Source organism: Sminthopsis crassicaudata, chromosome 2 (assembly GCF_048593235.1).
Source record: "Sminthopsis crassicaudata isolate SCR6 chromosome 2, ASM4859323v1, whole genome shotgun sequence".
NCBI classification, from domain to species: Eukaryota; Metazoa; Chordata; class Mammalia; order Dasyuromorphia; family Dasyuridae; genus Sminthopsis; species Sminthopsis crassicaudata.
In genome coordinates, this window is record NC_133618.1 from 18,503,252 (window position 1) to 18,523,048 (window position 19,797).

A 19,797-nucleotide genomic window follows, 5' to 3' on the forward strand; every position below is an offset into this window, starting at 1 on the left:
ATAAAATACAAGAAATTATCAACATACCTCTCTTATCTCTCTTCAAGAGGTGAGGGAAAGTCAGAGCGTTGTCTTATGAGCTTACCAAAATGGCTCTATTGTCATGATATATGGGTCACCTGCCAGTGGCTGCTGGATGTTAACTAAGATCTATAGAATGGATCTTCTTCTTGTGAAAGGATGATGATGGATGATGATGATACAAGGAGACTGAGAGGCAGTTGCATTGTCTGACCTTTCTCCTGTGAAGACCGAGTTAACACCTTGGATGCCTTAGAATCAGCCAGAGTCAGGATAAGCAAAAGTCCTTAGTCTTTATTCTTGGTCTTTAGGGGTGGAAGTGAAGGGAATAGACACAAGCTCTCCACTATCTCCCTTCTCCTTGTCTACCACAAAAGTGACTCTGGCTTGTCTTACTCCACCCTGTAATGCCTCCTACAATTATCTGTATACACCAAAAGATCAAACCAGCACAGAATAGTGGGAAGGGCCATTTGCCAAGCATATGCTAATAGAGTGTTGTCCAATGAGTAAATTAGTCTTAAGTGTTCGGTTGTCTGATTCCAGCACACCTACTCAAGAGTTTCAGCCCTTTACACTTTCCTCTTCCCTCTGCCTCCAATTTATTTCATTCCCAGTCCACAAGCAACACCTGGGTCAGTAAAGGCTGCTTTGCAACTCTTTCAGATGTTATAATTCACAGCTGTGGAGGCTCTCAGAGAATTGATCTGCCCCTTCATTTAGGCATGGTCCTTAACACTCTATTCCCCAAATATTTACTTATATTGCCTTCAAAATTCATAGCTTCATTCTACTTGAAACTCTCCTCACAATGGAATTGAACATGGATTTGCAAAAGAGGTAACCTCCTTACATTCAAAAAGTTTCCCTGAAACTCAAATATATATATATATATATATATATATATATATATATATATATATATATATATATATATATATATATATATATATATATATATATATATATATATATATATATATATATATATATATATACGTATATATATATATATGTATATATATATATATATATGTATATATATATATATATGTATATATATATATATATATATATATAGTCTTAAATACACTACTCCAAAGGTAAGAAATAGAAAGAATATGGGAAGATGTTAGGATTACAAGGTGCTGACTCAGGTTGTCTAAACAATTCTCTAGCTCAGACTTCACACCTTTAGTTCACATCTTTAGTTCAAACCTTTAAAGGAGTTTACACCTTTAGACTTCTGAAAAGGAGTTTGCACCTTTAAAGGAGTTTACATCTTTATAATACCCACAAGCCCATTCTCTGGGAGGATATAAGGAGCCACCAAGGCTGCCTCTCGACCGTCAGTTTGAACAGTAGTCTGGATTGAGTCAAAGAGAAGACGTCCTGTGGATTTGCAAGTCCAGCAATCCCACACATTTGGAGGGGAAACCTCCACAAGCCTCTCAAGAAACCTGCTCACAGAGGAAAAAATTATACAGAAAAGAAACCTCCTCCCAGAGAAGGATTATAATTGAAAGAGGACAGAACATTAAAGGAAGACTTCAGTAGAACATCCCCTCCCATCAGATCTGTACTATCTGATTATATTATCAGATTTTTTTTGCAAGGTAATTGAAGTTAAGTGACTTGCCTAAGGTCCAATAGCTAGTAAATATTAAGTTCTGAGGCTAGGTTTGAACTCAGGTCCTCCTGACTCAGGGCCAGTACTCTATCCATCATTACATCACTTGCTGTCTCCAGATTTGTACTCTCTGAATCAAGAGTAGTGGAATTCAAAGCCTGAATTTTTTGCTCCACAATAGCATGATGGAACAAAATAGTTGATCCCTTGGAGCTCTTGTACCTCCATGACTACATGAATGATCCCACTTGGAGCAGAAGATGAAGATTCCAGTTCAACAAAGAAAGAAAATACCCAACATTCCAAATTCTCCCAATATGGAATGTACTGCTGTTGAAAATCATGGCTTCTTTACTCAAAATTATTATTATTTGTCCTTCATTCTCAAAGAGAACCATAATGTCAAGGAGATGGTGTGATTTGCAAGTGAATTGGATTTCAATGAGAGAGGGCTAGGCAAAGTCACCAGTCTCCAGAGCCATCTAGAACCAGTAGCCATATATAGACCAGGAGGATTGGAGATGGCCCTGGATGCAATGGGAAACCTTGGCCTTTCCAAGCAAAGTCTTTAACAGGTATCACTTTGACTGAGACAATATCCAGTTAGTGATTGTTTAGCATAGACTGTATGATCCTTTGGGTTTTAGAAGGGATTCTCAGTTTGAAATTAGAGTAGAAGGATTCTAAGGTCCTTCCCAAAATAAAAATTCTGTGAGTCTTAGCTTCAGTGCTTACTAAGTGAATTGGAGATATCAATAAACTTCACTGTTTCTTGATCTCCTCAGCTTCAAGCTGAAGATAAAAATACTAGTTTTACCAACTTAGCAGATTTGTGGTGTAGAAAGTTCCATAATAAAAAGATTTTATGTAAGAAAAAAAAATTTTAAATGCTACAGCATTGCCCATTATAATTTTTACAAGATCAGAGCAGTTGTGTTATATCAAGAAGAGTCCATCACAGTCCCAGTCTAGCGTGATAGCTGTTTTAAGTTAGTTAAAAGGTATTAAGCTGGACATAGGACCATACCGAAGTAAGGAAACTGCATCTTAGCATCCACTTAGTTCCTCGCCAAGCCTCAGGTATTTTCCCATGCAAATAAAACCTGACCCTCACAGAATTTCAGAGTTATAAGGGACCAAGTTCTCTTCTCATGACACTCAGGCATTAACTTATCTTTAAACTACATAAAAGGAGTAAATCTACACTTAAAATTGATCATAAAAGTGGTAAAGCTTTAGAGCTTTCATGTCATTTTTTGGCAGCAAACCTAAATATTAACTCAGTGATTTATTTACTTAAAAGGACTACTGTTTATTCTTAGATGTCCCTTCTCTCACTTGGTTGAAAGTGTTAGTGAGACTCCAAGTAAGAGTTCTTTCATATAATTTAGTCCCTCTGCCAGGTCTTCATTAAGTTCTTTAAATACAAAAAAAAAAAAAAAAAAAAAAAAAAAAAAAAAGCCAATCCTTGCACTCAAATATCTTACAATTTAATAAGGGAAGACACTATTCAAAAGGAAACTGAAAAATGAAAGTCATAGAGAAATGATGGAGAAGTACAAATAAGTCTAAAAGAATAAAGATGATGGCCAGAAATGGAGAAGACTCTCCTTAGTGCCCTCCACTACCCCCAGCCCCTGAACTTGACCTGCAGGAAGATCTGATCAGAGAGGAAGAGGGAAATAATGAGATATTCATATCTTGATTCAATCTTGAAAGATAAAGAGATTCCAAAAGCTTAATATAACATCCAAGAAATCTAAAAATCAGATAGCTGGTAAAAAAAAAATTGGGGGAAAACTGTGCTGAGCCATTCCTTCTTAATGGATCCTATGGTCATCCATATGTAGTTTATTGATTTTTGATAGACTTAATCTACTCTTATTCTGTTTGATCCAAGGCCACCTTAGAAGCAAGCAATATCATCATTGGAAGGGATCACACAACGTACCTGGTATAACCCTGACCTGGACCATGATTTTTTTCTACAATATTGCCAACAAGAAGCCACTGGTATTTTGTTTGAACATCTCTAGTGAGATATTTGAAACACAAACTTCCATAAAAGCTAGGGATCAAAATTACATTTCTTTAGCCTTTCAAGGCAATTCTTGGTGGTGAGTGAAAAGAAATTAAAAGAAGTGAGGAGGAGAAAATCCCCTTAAGAGTAAAAAGAGTTTAAAAAAAAAAAAAAGCTCCAAGCTTTGGGAGCTGGGTCATAAGTTACAATTATACTCCTACCCAGATAGAGAGTGCTCTATTGTTTTCTAGTTTATTCAAACTTAATTACAAATATTTTAATGAATCATTTGCAGAAAACACTAATGCTGGAAATGAAAAAGAGGCAGCTTCATGCTTCAAAATGCAGTTTGTTCACTAGCCTCAGCAATAAGAGTCGAGAAAGAGATTAAATGAATTAGAGTAGGTAATGAGGAAACCAAACTATCAGTCTTTGCAGATGATATGATGGTATACTTAGAGAACCCCAGAGATTCTAATAAAAAGCTATTAGAAATAATCCACAAATTTAGCAAAGTTGCAGGATACAAAATAAATGCACATAAATCCTCAGCATTTTTATACATCACCAACAAAATCCAACAGTAAAAGATACAAAGAGAAATTCCATTCAAAATAATTGTCAATAGTATAAAATAAAGGAAAATCAGGAATTATGTGAGCAAAATTACAAAACACTTGCCACAAAAATAAAGTCAGATTTAAATAACTGAAAAGACATTAAGTGCTCTTGGATAGGCCGAGCGAAGATAATAAAGATGAAAATACTCCCTAAACTAATCTATTTATTTAATGCTATACCAATCAGACTCCCAAGAAACCATTTTAATGACCTAGAAAAAATAACAACAAAATTCATATGGAAGAACAAAAAACCGAGAATTTCAAAGGAATTAATGAAAAAAAAAAAAAAAGCAAATGAAGGTGATCTAGCTGTACCTGATCTAAAACTATATTATAAAGCAGCAGTCACCAAAACTATTTAGTATTGGCTAAGAAATAGACTAGTTGATCAGTGGAATAGGTTAGGTTCACAGGACAAAATAGTGAACTACTATAGCAATCTAGTGTTTGACAAACCCAAAGATTCCAACTTTTGGGATAAGAATTCATTATTTGACAAAAACTGCTGGGAAAACTGGAAATTACTATGGTAGAAATTTAATAATTGATCATGAGGGTATGAGAGGAGTTTAGAAAGTCGCCTGTGTCTTCTCAGCTTTCTTGGCTCCGCCCCCAAGATAATGTCTAATAACATCTTAACATAAAACAATTTAGACCCATAAAGAGTGCAAGCTTTTTTCAGCCTTTTTCAGGTTTTTGATAATTTCTAGATTAAAAGGAGTGCATCTTTTCCTTCCTTGACCTGAAGAGTTAAGCTCTTTAATCAAAGGGCATGCTTCTATTTTTAAAGCTGACATACTCTTTCCTTCTTCTTGGGCTTTCAGTAATGCCTTTTGCAATCTTGTCATAAGGGGGGGGTGATTAATGGGGGGGGAGGTGCTAGTGCTATCACTGCCCTTCCCATTCATTTTCCTTCCTCTACTGATCAAATTGAAATTAATGAGGAAGGGTCTAGAGCCTGCTCAGGTGTAGGTAGAAATGAAACTGAACTGAACTAGTGAGAATCCCCACATCCTTCAAACTCACTCAACTCCCCATGCCTTTCATCAATTTTTCAATACCCTTCCCCTTCTCTTCCTCCTTCTCCTCATATTTCCTTGTCTGGCTGTTCTCCTTAAAACTTGTATTTTTTTTTTGAACTTGTGGGATTCTTTAAGGTCAATTTTATTATATTGTATATACAGAATGTTTCCTCAGAAATTGAATCAGGACCATTATCATTGTAATATTCACTTAGTTGCTCTCCTACTAGTTCCCACTTATCTGCCTCTATTTTTTCTTCCTTGAAGAACCAAGGGGACATGCATTCTAATGTTTCTAAAAGCCCACTAATCTGCTCCTACATTACAAGCAAACCTTGTCTCTTTATTAACCTAAGTATGCTTTATATAGAGATCCCTTTTCGGTGGGGATTGGTGTGAGGGTGGGGGTGGGGGAGGCTCTTTTCCTAGTATCTGCCCCTTTTCAATCCTTTACAAAGTTTCCTGCTTCTCTGTTTTAATACTCCACTACTTCCTGGTCACAGGGACTTCTTCACTGAAATAACAATCCTGCTTCATGCAAGTCCTTAGTCCACATTGAGGCTACAAATATAATGTCCATGGTAGCTCCCTGGAGGGCCTCAGGATCAGTCAAAGGCTTTAGTGTTTAGGAGGAGAAGTAAAGGAGGCAGGCAAATTGTCACACAGCTTGCCAAAGATGAATCCAGGACTCTGGAGTCTGAATCTTGAAGACCTCTCTCCTCACTGTGCTATGTCAGAGAGGCACTGACCCTCTCTCTCAGTTCTCCAATCCTTGCCTCTGATTATCTCATCACAACACATTCAGCAAGCACTAATAATGAGGAGAGCCATTATATCACTATATGTTTATAGAATCATATAGGTAATAGGTAATTAGCATTAATAGCATTGAATAGGTAATTAGCATTAAGTGTTCTACTATCTCAAATTCAGATACACCTTTTCAGAGTTCCAGCTTTCTACAATTGCTATCAATGTTTTGGCATATATGGGGAATTCCTTTTTATTAATTGCCACCTTAGAGTTTAAACCCAATGATTGAGACTCTGGTTCAAATTTCTTTGGAAATTTTAATTACTTTATTTGTCCAAATATATAATGCTTCCCAAAATGTTGTGCTATGCCAAAACTAATAATATATTAATGTCTCTATCATTCCACCATTCTTCAATATTGATTTTTGATATTTTTTGGAATGAGAGTGAGGAAGACTCAAGTTCAAATGTTGTATCATTTATTGCAGCCTGAGGGAGACCCTGAGTAAGGAATTTAAAGTCTGGAAGGCAGAGATTGTAGAGAGTAGACAAGACATGGCTTGAGTTCTTCCTGACTTCCCTCAGAATCAACACTAGATCAAGCTCCTGAATAAATTTTGAAGTGACAGAACCCACAAATATTAGGAGTGCAATAATTTTCCAGGTTAAGATATCCTCTAAGGACTTTAGGAAAGGTCTGTCTCAATCGGGCAAGGGGAAATACAGCCCAGTGCAGGAGCAGCACAGGGAGGTCTTGTGCAGAGAATCTAGTGGGAGCCTCTTAGTCAATATACAGAAGCAATGGTTACTCTGCCTGATTTAGAAGGCCAGACCAGCAGACCAGCTCTGAGACATCCAAAGCACCCACAGGAGGCAAATGATGAGCCAATGAAACCTAGCATTGCAAATAGGATATGGCCAAGGAATTCAGGACACAGGAAAAACCCGTAGCCCCAGCCCCAGCACAGTCAATGAGAAGATCCTGTTGCTTTGCAGAGGAAGCTTGGGACAATGTTCCCTGTGCCATAAGAGCAGACCTCAAAGTTTTCAAATGAGCAAAAAAGAAAAAAACAGTTCTGACCATACAGGGTTAATATGGAGGCAGGGAAGACTAGAACATAAACCCAGGAGAGAACAGGAAATGCATAGGGCCTGCAGATGAAGCCTCAAAGGGGGATAAAAACTGGTATCCAATTCAAAGGCTGTTTTTGGAAGTGTCAAGACAGATTCTAAAGAGAGAGTTAGAAGAAAAATGGGATAAACTGGGAACATTGCAGGAAAATGATGAATTCTGTGGAAAGTAAATAAAGCTCCTTAGAAAAGGAAGCAATTGAATTAACTGAAGAAAACAACTCCTTAAAATTTCCTTATGAAATGGAAAAAATATACTGAAGGAAACAACTTCTTTTAAAAAATAGAATTGGTTAAATCAGGGAAAAATCCCACTGACCAACACAACTGCTATAAAAGTGCAATTGATCAAATGCAAAAGAAGGTTAAAAAAAAAAAAAAACTGAAGAAAATAATTCCCTAAAAATAAGATTTGGATCAATGGCAGTGAATGGCTCAATAGCACATCAAGAATCAGTTTAAATGAAAAAAAAAATAGAAGGAAATATGAAATATTTCATTGGAAAATCAACTGCCCTGGAAAATAGATCCAGAAGAGAGAATCTAAGACTTATGGAACTACCTGAAAGCCAGGACAAAATAGACTAAGAAAACAGCTTTCAGGATATCATCAAGGAAAATGACCCTGATATTCCACAATATTATGTATATTCTAGAATATAATAATCATTGAAAGAATCCACTGATCACTTCCTGCAAGGCACCCACCATGAAAACTCCAGGGAATACTGGAGCCAAATTCCAGAATTCTCAGATCAAAGAGAAAAGAGGGGAAACAGCTAAAAAATACTTCAAAAATCCAAGAACCACAATCAGGATTCCCCCAGACAGCTTCCACCTTAAGGGCCCAGAATATGATATTCTAGAAGGCAAAGGAGCTTGGGGGGAAACTAAGTATCCCCTACCCCGAAAGGGAAACATTGTCTTTCAGGGGAAAAGATGGACATTCCACAAAATGGGGGATTTTCCATAATTTCTGCTGAAAAAACCAGAATCGAACAGTGTTTGGTTCTTACTAGGGGCTAAGTTCAGGGTTCACGTCTTTAAGGGAGTTTATACCTTTAAGGGAGTTTACACCTTTAACAGAGTTTACACCTTAAACAGAGTTTACACCTTTAACGGAGTTTACACCTTTAAAAGGAGCAAGTTCATTGGTTGTAAGAAGCCACAAGGCCATTGTCTGGGGGTATAAAAGGAGACAACATTGAGTGTGGAGGACAGTCTGGTGGAAGTTCAGGAGAAGAATTCCTACATTCTTGGAGGAAGAATTTTTCTTAGATACCGTAGCCGTGATGAAGAGTCCCCTGGAACACCGATCTTTCTCTAGGCCTCAGTGCCTAGAACTCTTCGAGTCTAGGGGCGCCAATGGCAGCGAGCCCCCGATTCTGGGGGGCTCTCCCGCGGGGGCAGCGGCAGGGGGGCCTGGGGGCAGCTCCTTGGCGACTTCAGCGCCGAACCGGGGCCACCCGGGCTCCCTGCCTCCCGCCCCCAGCACAAAGCAGAGAAACCCCAAGGTTGGGAAGGAGAAAGGGAAAGACCCGGGCTCCCTGCCTCCCGCCCCCAGCACAAAGCAGAGAAAGCCCAAGGTTGGGAAGGAGAAAGGGAAAGGGGACCATGGGAAGGCCGAGGTCTCCCGGAGCAGGGAGCTGCCAGCGAGTCAAGCGACAACGCGGCCTAAAGCGGCCCCCCCGCAGGGGAAGCGCCCCCAGACCCATCCTGAGGCCGGGGGCAGGCCCATGCTGGAGGCGGTTCAGGGGTTTCATGCTCTGGGAACCCCGCAGGCCATTCCCGGGAGCCCAGAGCATCTGGCCGCCCCAGCGGGAGCCTCGCCTCCGGCCCCGGAAGTCTTGCGCCTCCCGCCTCTGCCTCGTCCCTTGAGGGAGGTGGAGCAGCCGAAAGGCCTCGGGGCCAGCAAGGCCAGCGCTGTCCGAGTGGACAGAGTGATGCCGGGGCAGGGAAAGCTTTTCCCGGACAAAGCGCCCGCAGACAGGGGAGCTGAGGGAGAAGAGGACGGAGCCGGGCCCAGGAAAAAGCGCAAGAAGGACCCCCCTGAGCCCAGCCCGGAGGCCCGCAGGAAGGGCCCCAGCTCCCTCAGCGACCACAGGCTGGAGTCAGGCAAGAAGGACCACAAGCTGAGCGGCCAGTCCCAGATCCAGGGGCGCCAGCCCGCGCCAGAGATCTCCGGGCGTTGGGAAACGCTAGAAGAAGCCCTTGCAAGAATCCTGGATGTCGTGCGCCTCCCCCCTCTCCTTTCTCCCCTGAGGGAGGTGGACCAGCCCAAAGGCCTCGTGGCCAGCAAAGTGAGCGTTGCCCAAGTGGACACACACAGTCTGGAGCCAGGCAAGAAGGACCACAAGCTGAGCGGCCAGTCCCAGATCCAGGGGCGCCAGCCCCCTGCAGAGATCTCCCAGCGTTGGGAAACGCTAGAAGAAGCCCTTGCAAGAATCCTGGATGTCGTGCGCCTCCCCCCTCTCCTTTCTCCCTTGAAGGAGGTGGAGCAGCCCAAAGGTCTCTTGGCCATCAAAGTGAGCGTTGCCCAAGTGGACACACACAGCCTGGAGCCAGGCAAGAAGGACCACAAGCTGAGCGGCCAGTCCCAGATCCAGGGGCGCCAGCCCCCTGCAGAGATCTCCCAGCGTTGGGAAACGCTAGAAGAAGCCCTTGCAAGAATCCTGGATGTCGTGCGCCTCCCCCCTCTCCTTTCTCCCTTGAAGGAGGTGGAGCAGCCCAAAGGTCTCTTGGCCATCAAAGTGAGCGTTGCCCAAGTGGACACACACAGCCTGGAGCCAGGCAAGAAGGACCACAAGCTGAGCGGCCAGTCCCAGATCCAGGGGCGCCAGCCCCCTGCAGAGATCTCCCAGCGTTGGGAAACGCTAGAAGAAGCCCTTGCAAGAATCCTGGATGTCGTGCGCCTCCCCCCTCTCCTTTCTCCCTTGAAGGAGGTGGAGCAGCCCAAAGGTCTCTTGGCCATCAAAGTGAGCGTTGCCCAAGTGGACACACACAGCCTGGAGCCAGGCAAGAAGGACCACAAGCTGAGCGGCCAGTCCCAGATCCAGGATCGCCAGCCCGCGCCAGAGATCTCCGAGCGTTGGGAAACGCCAGAAGAAGCCCTTGCAAGAATCCTGGATGTCGTGCGCCTCCCCCCTCTCCTTTCTCCCCTGAGGGCGGTGGACCAGCCCAAAGGCCTCGTGGCCAGCAAAGTGAGCGTTGCCCAAGTGGACACACACAGCCTGGAGCCAGGCAAGAAGGACCACAAGCTGAGCGGCCAGTCCCAGATCCAGGATCGCCAGCCCGCGCCAGAGATCTCCGAGCGTTGGGAAACGCCAGAAGAAGCCCTTGCAAGAATCCTGGATGCCGTGCGCCTCCCCCCTCTCCTTTCTCCCCTGAGGGCGGTGGACCAGCCCAAAGGCCTCGTGGCCAGCAAAGTGAGCGTTGCCCAAGTGGACACACACAGCCTGGAGCCAGGCAAGAAGGACCACAAGCTGAGCGCCCAGTCCCAGATCCAGGATCGCCAGCCCCCTGCAGAGATCTCCGAGCGTTGGGAAACGCCAGAAGAAGCCCTTGCAAGAATCCTGGATGTCGTGCGCCTCCCCCCTCTCCTTTCTCCCTTGAAGGAGGTGGAGCAGCCCAAAGGCCTCGTGGCCAGCAAAGTGAGCGTTGCCCAAGTGGACACACACTGTCGGGAGCCAGGCAAGAAGGACCACAAGCTGAGCGGCCAGTCCCAGATCCAGGATCGCCAGCCCCCTGCAGAGATCTCCGAGCGTTGGGAAACGCCAGAAGAAGCCCTTGCAAGAATCCTGGATGTCGTGCGCCTCCCCCCTCTCCTTTCTCCCTTGAAGGAGGTGGAGCAGCCCAAAGGTCTCTTGGCCATCAAAGTGAGCGTTGCCCAAGTGGACACACACAGCCTGGAGCCAGGCAAGAAGGACCACAAGCTGAGCGGCCAGTCCCAGATCCAGGATCGCCAGCCCCCTGCAGAGATCTCCGAGCGTTGGGAAACGCCAGAAGAAGCCCTTGCAAGAATCCTGGATGTCGTGCGCCTCCCCCCTCTCCTTTCTCCCTTGAGGAAAATAGACCACCCGAAAGGCCTCGGGGCCAGCAAGGCCAGCGCCGTGGGAGTGCACAGAGGGATGCCGGGGCAGGGAAAGTTTTTCCCAGACAAAGCGCCTGCAGACAGTGGAGCTGAGGGAGAAGAGGAAGAAACAGTGCCCAGGAAAAAGCGCAAGAAGGACCCCCCTGAGCCCAGCCGAGAGGCCCACAGGAAGCACAGAAGCTCCCTCAGCTTCCAAAGGCTGGAGTCAGACAAGAAGAACCACAAGCTGAGCGGCCAGTCCCAGATCCAAGATCGCCAGCCCCCTGCAGAGATCTCCGAGCATTTGGAAGCGCCAGAAGAAGCCCTTGCAAGAATCCTGGATGCCGTGCGTCTCCCCCCTCTCCTTTCTCCCTTGAGGAAAGTGGAAAAACCCAAAAGCCTGGGTGCGCCCAAGGTCAGCACGGACCCAATGGACAGAAGGCCGCAGCCACCGCGCAAACGCAGTCCAGATAAGAATATGCCGGGACGTTCAGCTAAGCCAGGGCCCAAAGCGGCCCTTCCGGGGAGCACGGGCCAGAAGCAGACCAGCCCGGAGGCCTGGATAACAGACATGGACACCCTGCGCAGGCGCATGCTGGAGGCCGTTGAAGAGTTTAATGCTTTGGGCAAGAAGGAGGACGCAGCCGCTGCCGTCCGAACCCCCCAGGACATTGCCAAGATTCAAGAGCGTTTGGAAGCCCCTGCAGCAGCCTCGACAATACCCGCGGTTGTCTTGCGCCTGCCCCCTCTCCTTTCTCTCTCCTGGAAGGTGGAAAAACCAAAAGGCCTGGGGGCCCCCAAGGACAGCAGGGACCCAATGGCCAGAGGCCAGCAGATGCCGCGCAAGGGCAGTCCGGATACCAAGCCCCCCGGGCGTTCAGCTAAGCCTGGGCCCAAAGCGGGCCTCCCGGGGAGCACGGATCAGAAGCACACCAGCCCGGAGTCCTGGATAACGGACCTGGACACCCTGCGCAGGCGCATGCTGGAGGCTGTTGAAGAGTTTAATGCTTTAGGCAAGAAGAAGGAGGACCTGGCCGCTGCCGTCCGAACCCCCCAGAACATTGCCAAGATTCAAGAGCGTTTGGAAGCCCCTGCAGCAGCCTCGACAATACCCCCGGTTGCTTTGCGCCTGCCCCCTCTCCTTTCTCTCTCCTGGAAGGTGGAAAAACCCAAAGGCCTGGGGGCCCCCAAGGACAGCAGGGACCCAATGGCCAGAGGCCAGCAGATCCCGAGCAAGGGCAGTCCGGATACCAAGCCCCCCGGGCGTTCAGCTAAGCCTGGGCCCAAAGCGGGCCTTCCGGGGAGCACGGGCCAGAAGCACACCAGCCCGGAGGCCTGCATAACGGACCTGGACACCCTGCGCAGGCGCATGCTGGAAGCAGTGCCGGAGTTGCGCTCTCTGGGAAAGCGGGAGGACAAGAGGGCCGGCCTTGTCCGCCCGCCCCAGCCCCCTGCCCAGGCCCAGGTCCGTTTGCAAGCCCCGGCAGAAGTCTCGGAAACAGCCCTGGAAGCTTCGCGCCTCCCCACTCGTCATTTTCCGTCGCGGGGCCTGGAGCATCCCAAGGACATGGGGCACACCCGAGCCAGAGGCGAGCAAGCGGACCGAAGGCTGCGGGGGCCGCCAAAGCCTTGGAGGGGGCGAGGGCAGTCTGAGAGCGGCGCTGAGCCGCAAGAGGAAGCGGCCCCGCTGTCCAACAAGCGGAAGAGGGGCCGCCCTGAGCCCACCCCGGAGGTCCGGAACAAGCTCCCGACCTTCCTCAGCGCCACCAAGAACAAAGAGAGGACGGCTGGTTGGGTCGGGGACCCCTGGCCAGCGCCCAAGATTCAAGAGCGCCGGGGAACCCGAGCAGAAGGCCCCGCTCCCACGCGGACGCAGGGTCGGCTCTGGGCAGCTGCCAGAGACAGGGCTTGGAAGGTTGACCGCTGGTCGGCTCGGCCCATCCCCCCTAGGCCTGGTCGGTGGAGGGCAGGGGCGTTTCGGCCTCGAGCTCCCCGGGGAGGATGGAGGGCTGAGCGGGAGCGCCTGAAGAGGAAAGCCCAGCGGGAGCGCGAGCTCGCGGCCCAGTACACCGCCCTGGGCCGGAGGAACTTTTTCGAGGAGCGCCAAGAGGACATGGAAATCTCGAGGTACTATGGCTACGCGGTCTGAGCAGAGTCGCCACGACTCCTGGGCGCTGCGGGCAGCCGGGGTGGGAGGGAATTCTCTTCGGGTGTGTGAGGGGGGGACGGCTTGGTGGCTGCTTGCGTCCATCAGGGAATCCAGAGCTAGGGCAGCGTTAGGGAAACTTGGGGCAGGAGATGAAAGCTCTGGGACAGGGTGGGGAGCGGTTTGGGTTTTTATTCAAGCAGAGCGGTTTGAGGGTCCTTTAGTCAGTCATCTTCCTTTGGGAAGAAGTGACAGAAACTGCTCAGAGAGGCTGGGATGGTCCAGGGTTCCTGGTCTGTATGTGGGAAAACGCCGAGGGGACGGCCTTGGCTTAGCCTAAGGTAGGCTCCTTCTGGCGCCCGCCCCCACTAGGCTCCTTCCCCGCGAAGGGTAATGCTTCTCACCTGGCTATTCCCGAGTCTGCCTCTAAGGTGAAAGGTGACAGCATGGTAATTGTCATCTGTGCTTCTTCCCCTAAGCCAGCTAGAGAGGCTTTCTCCTGCGGGGATAGTTTAAGTCATGAAGAACCAGGTGAATGCCACTGGAATCAGGTCCCTGCTTTGGCCTCGGGTCTAGCCCTTCCTTAAGCCGGACATTGGGTCCATGAACACTGGGTCTTGTCATCTGCCTGCAAAGGTGGACATAGTCCCCATGCTGTCATCGATCTCTGCTTTCAACTGGTCCCATCCAAACATGCAAATAGCCCATCATTCGTGGGAAATCCTGTTGCTGAAGATAAGAAGGGACAAAAGCAAGAATCAGGGGCATTGGGGTTAGGGTTCCCTGGAGCAAGGGAATGTTACCAACTGCACTTCCCTGGGCCAGGGAGACTTTGCCCTGGAGCAGCCAAAGGACTGGGAAATGGCAGGACACGAGGGCTGTAGGATCAGACCAGAGCCGCTAGGGCTCCAGGTGGGCCTCTGGCCACCAAATGGTTATAGGGATAGAGAAGGATAGATGGGTTAGAAAGCCTCCAGAACATCTTTATAATGACAAAAGAAGCCATCCCTTGGACAGAATCAGCTACATCCAGAAAAGGAACACTGTGATATGAGTGTAAACTGTGAGCATTGTTTTTGTTTTGTTTTGTTTCTCTTCCTAGATTATTTTTACCTTGCGAATACAATATATATTGAACCTAGGATATACTATAAGATATTTAATATGTATGGGAATGCCTGCCATCTAGGAGAGGGGGTGGAGGGAAGGAGGGGGAAAAACTCAGAACAGAAGGGAATACAAGGGATAATGTTGTAAAAAAAAAAAAAAAATACCTATGCATATGTACTGTCAAAGAAAATGTTATAATTATAAAAATTAAAATTAAAAAAAAAAAGAAGCCATCCCTGTCACTCTTCTGCCCAGGGTTTAGATGGATGGGCAAAGGCAATTCTTTGCAGGTGTAGGATTTAAGGCACTTTGAGGTTGGAATACTGTACTAAGGGCCAGATGCTGAAGAAATATATCTATATCTGTGTGGGGGGTGGGACTTATTTGCTTCATGAAGGAGAGGACTTTCCAGGGTGGCTGGGAAAAAGTCTAGTGCTGGGTTGAGAATCTGTGTCTTCTATACAGGTCAAGACTGAAGAGAAACCTACAAACCCAAGCGGAAGGTGAAATCCAAAGGAAGGTAACAAGGTGAAACCGCTGACATTGCCACTTGGGAAGATGAAAGCTGTATGGAATGAGAAGCATTCTGCTTCTTTGGCCAGTTGGAAGCAGTCGACACAGAGAGTGCAAAGGCACAGGAGTAAGTTGATTATCATGAGCTGATATCTGCCCAATGAAATGAATCCTTGAGATAAAGGGATCTACTGGGAGTAGAGTGTAAAGGGAGGAAGATTGAGCTGAAGGAACTCATAAGTCAGAAGTATGCAAGAGTAAAAGAGCTTCAGGGGTGGAAGGGAAGATGGGGAGATGGTACACAATGCTCACGCCTTACTTTCTGCTTCAAAAGTGGACACACTTGGTTGAGTATAAAAATGGGGCAGGTCAGAATGTGGTAGGATGATCTATTGTGACTGAGGGAGCTCATCTCACAGCATGTCAGGTATTTAAGTAAATTGTCAAGGACTTAAGAAGAAAAAAAATTAGGTTTCCAGAAACAGAAAAAGGGGATGTGTGTGTGTTGGGTGCTTGTGTGTGTATTTTGTGAAGGAGAGGACTTTACACTGTTGCTGGGGAAGAGACCGGTGCTGTGTTGCAAATTTGTGTCTACAATACAGGTCAAGACTGAAGAGAAGCCTATAAACCTAAGGGAGAAGGTGAAATCCAAAGGAAGGTAACACAGTGAAACTGTTGACATGGCCACTTGGGAAGATGAAAGCTGTATGTCATGAGAAACATCCCCCTAATTTGAGAGTAAATAGGGAAATTATAGAAAGCTGAGATTATCACCACATGTCTTCACAAAAGGAGCTAAGAGATGGTAATGTATTTCATTATAGCTTCCAGGTTTGTCTATAAAAAGAGGACATTCTATCTAAAATTTTGAAACTATTACTTCAGTTATTAGGAATTGTTCTGGTAAGGTTAAATAGTTCCATAAAAGAATGTGTGCATTGCTCCACTTTTAGAATATGGAATTTCTTCACCCTATTGCAAACAATCCTTGTCCAGAGGGGGAAAATAATTCTTGGATAGTATCTTATTGTGAATTAGGAAGTTAAACTTAGGTTGGACTGTAGTGCCATTTCATTTTTAATCAATTTAATCTTAATGCACGTTAATTTTAGAGATTTTATATTATTGTCAGGATTACTGTATCATAAAAGATGACCACCTGTTAATAAGCAAATAATCGCGAGTTTCTGGGACATTATTTTTTGACCAAACTACAGTACACAGTATCTATCTGGAATTCCAAAATATAATTATTTTCCTGATTTATAGTGATATATTTTATACAAGGATTAATTTAAATTTTAAGAGAAAAAAAGGTATTAAATAATCCAACCCTAGGCATGATTAGTGAAACTTTATATGTAATGTAAAATCCCATGGGCTATTATCTGATGACATTATTTACTTTTGATTGTCTGCATTATCATAAAACCACTCAGTGGGAATGCCATATCTATCCCAAAGGAGGTATGCAGTCTGATAGCTACTAAAATGGATATGTACCTGAGAAAGTTGAGAAGGTAACTTGGACATGACCTAAGGTAAGATCCCCTTGATCTGATTTTTCCATAGGGTACTTCTTTTTGAACCTGCAATACTCTGTAAAGAGTGAAATTTTTGCTACTTCTTTGGTGGTTCCAAATCTTCACTGTTCCTCTTACCTAAAGTTAAAAAAACTAAGGATGCTTTATCCCACAATATATACACTGATTCATTCTGCATCCCTGTACTGAGACACTACAGTCTAGTACTATTATGCTCATGCCCCTCCTTCTTCTCATAGCCTATCTGTATAAATGCAAGTCATACATAAATATTTTTCATCTACTCTCATTGTTATGATGCTTTCACATAAGACTTAAGTGTATATTATCTTACTCTTTTAAATTTAAGAATAAAGACATCTTCATATCCTAATATTCCAAATAAATATTTGGGTTTGTCAGCTGCCTGTTACTAATTATATTTTCACATATCAGATAAGGGTATTAGCCTTAGCTAAGAGTATTATGGAAGTAATTGGGCAATGTTGCATCAGTTTGTGCGAATGAGACCAATTTATTCTTTAGAGAGTTTAAAAAGAAACACTCTTTTATCTGTATTAAAAAGAATTTTTGTGCAACTAGTTTTCTTTTTCTTAGAGGATAGTGATTTATAGTGCATCTTTTGTTAGTGTAAAGAATCATTCAATTTATTTCAATCTAATGTTTACTATGGGATTAATACATGTGTATGAGACATGTTACAAAGTACAAGCAAGTTACACTAACATTTAAAAAACATTTGGAAGTAGTGTAATATTAAGTTCTTTTGTACATGTATAGTAACTGAATGGGTTGTCTTACAGACAACTCATGTGATATAATCTTAAATTAATAACTTAGTCTGTTTATACATCCCATCCCAATTAGAATGCAATCAACTTTTCCCAGGTAAAGTAACTTCTGTGACAATGTAACTTAAGCTTATAAGTCAGATACTTAGAAAGAGTGTTGTTATTTATGTGCACATATATAATAATAGACCCATAGCAGCATTTCCTTCTCTGAGTGGAGGAAATGGGTAATTAGATTAAAAAACCAGAGTAAATAACTGGAAGAAATAGCTGGAATAATTTTTTTAGGAAGAAAATAATAGGATCATGTAAAGGTCAAATATAAAAACAAGGTTAAGAATCTTGCATATACCAAAATATATCAATGAATTTGCTAGATTACATCACAAGACAAATATACATAAACATAAGTATATTTCCTTTTGTGGGACTTGACTCTGAAGTGAGGAATGGAATAAGTGAATGCCAGTAGTTTAGTGATAGAATGAATACCAAATTAAAAGGCGCTCAACCTTAATCCTTTCAATAGTGTTTTATTTTTCCAAATATATACAATGATGATTTTTAGCATTTGTTTCTGTTAAACTTTGTGTTCTAAATTTTTCTCCTCCTCTTCCTTACTTTTCCTATCCCTAAATCAGTGAGCAATGTAGGTCAAATATGGGCAATTCTTTTAAACATATTTCCATATTTGTCATGTAATGCAAGAAAAATCAGATCAAAAAGGAAAAAAAAGTAATGAGAAAGAAGAAAATCAAGCAAATAACAATGACAAGAGATGAAAATATTATGCTTCCATCATGATTCACTCTTTATAATTCTTCTCTCGATACAGTTGGCATCCCAAATCTATCTTCCCAGATCTATTGGAATTGGGTTGAATCACTGAATTGTTGAAAAGAGCCAAGTCCACAATTGATCATCACATAATTTTATTGTTACTGTGCACAATGTACTCTTGGTTCTGCTCACCTCACAGCGTCAATTAATGTATGTCTTTTCAAGCTTTTCTGAAATCATTCTGTTCAACATTTCTTATACAACAACAATATGAAGAGAAATTTTAAAAAATAGTAATTATAACTTTGAATGTGAATAGGATAAAATTAATCATAAAATGAAAATCAATAGCAAAATGGATTAAAAAGTAGAATTCAGTAATATGTTATTTACAAGAAACATGTTTAAGGATAAAAATATATGCAAAGTCAAAATAGAGGTTAGATGTTGAATTTATTATGTTTCAGTTGATGTAAAAAGCCATGAATGGAAATTATGATCTCAAAATTATGGCTGAATAGATTTAATTAAAAAAAAAAAAGGAAAACAATACATACAATGAAATAATACCTGTACTGAAGCCTACATATACCAAATACTATAGCATCTAAATATTTGAAAGAAATTAATTTTTTAAAATTATCTGTGGAGATAGGTAATAGAGTTATCAAAGCAGAAGACTTTAATCTTCCCTTCTCAGAACTAGATAAAACTAACAAAGAAATTAAGAAACAAGTTTACCAAGCCATACAATTTTACATAAACTTGATATGATGGATATCTTTACAGAACTGACTGGAAGTAGAAAGGAAGAATCATTTTTTTCATAAGAATTCATGGTACTTTTGCAAACATTGACTTGATATTAGTACATAAAAATATACTTAAAAGAAGAAAAGGCCTGTCACCTAGGGGAAGGGGTAGAAGGAGGAAGGGGAAAATTCGGAAAAGAAGTGAGTACAAGGGATAATGCTGTAAAAAAAATTACCCATGCAAATGTACTGTCAAAAAATTATAATTATAAAATTAATTTAAATTAAAAAAAAAAAACAAATTTTTCTTCATTATTCTTTTCACCTTACTCTTAGCCTTTGTAACTCCTCTGCTTGACTTCTATCTGCCACCTTGTTCTCCTATTCCTTAAACTACCCATTCCTCCAAGGATCCCGACCTTATCCTCTTTTCCAAGATATCCACTTGCCTTCCTTTTTTTCCCTTAAATTTAGAAAATTTTTATCCAGACAAACATGTTGTTCTTTCTTTAACCCATTCCCAATGGGAGTAAGATTCCAACACTACCTGCTCTCCCCATACTAACTTCTGCGTCAATTATTCCTTTTCCCATTCATTTCTATAAGGTAATTGTTTCTTTTTTATCTCTCCATACACAATTTGTTTTAGAAGCACACCATCATACTCAAGTTAGCCCATTCTTTCAAACCTCTCAAATAGAAATTACAGCCATAAAAGAACTGATATTTTAATATATAAGAAATAAATGAATTGACCTCATTGAATCTCTTTTAATTGACTTTAATGTTTGTATTTCACCTGGATGTTATATGTTAAATTTTCCTTTAAGTTTTGCTGTTTTTGTCATAAATAACTAAGGGTATTTCTGTTTATTAAATGTCCATTTTTC